We start from the raw sequence: 346 nt of genomic DNA on the forward strand, positions 1-346 counted from the left end.
TTATTTAAAAATATATATTTTATTTTTATTTTATATAAAAAATTTATATATTTATTTTTAAAAATTATTTAAATATATATATTTTTATATATATTTATAAATTATATTAAAAATTTTTATTAAAAAATTTAATTAAAATTAAAATTATTTTTTTTTTTATTATTAAATAAAAAATATAATATTAAAATTTAAATATTATATAATATATATAATAAAAAAAATAAATAAATTTTAAGAGGATAAGTATATAGAGAAGAGAGATAGTTTTTTGAAGTATTATAATTTTATTAAATAGGTTTTATAATATAGGGATAAATATATGTTATTAGTAATAGTATATTTTTTG

The 346-nt window shown here is 6.1% G+C and overlaps 1 protein-coding gene across 1 annotated transcript in view; it reads left to right on the forward strand.

Moving 5' to 3' along the window:
* The window catches only part of LOC119594101 (protein CASC3-like), a gene marked incomplete at its 5' end in the record, with an annotated part of 13,963 nt that overhangs the window by 9,034 nt on the left and 4,583 nt on the right, over positions 1–346 (forward strand).

This window comes from Penaeus monodon, chromosome 33, assembly GCF_015228065.2.
Source record: "Penaeus monodon isolate SGIC_2016 chromosome 33, NSTDA_Pmon_1, whole genome shotgun sequence".
Lineage (NCBI taxonomy): Eukaryota > Metazoa > Arthropoda > Malacostraca > Decapoda > Penaeidae > Penaeus > Penaeus monodon.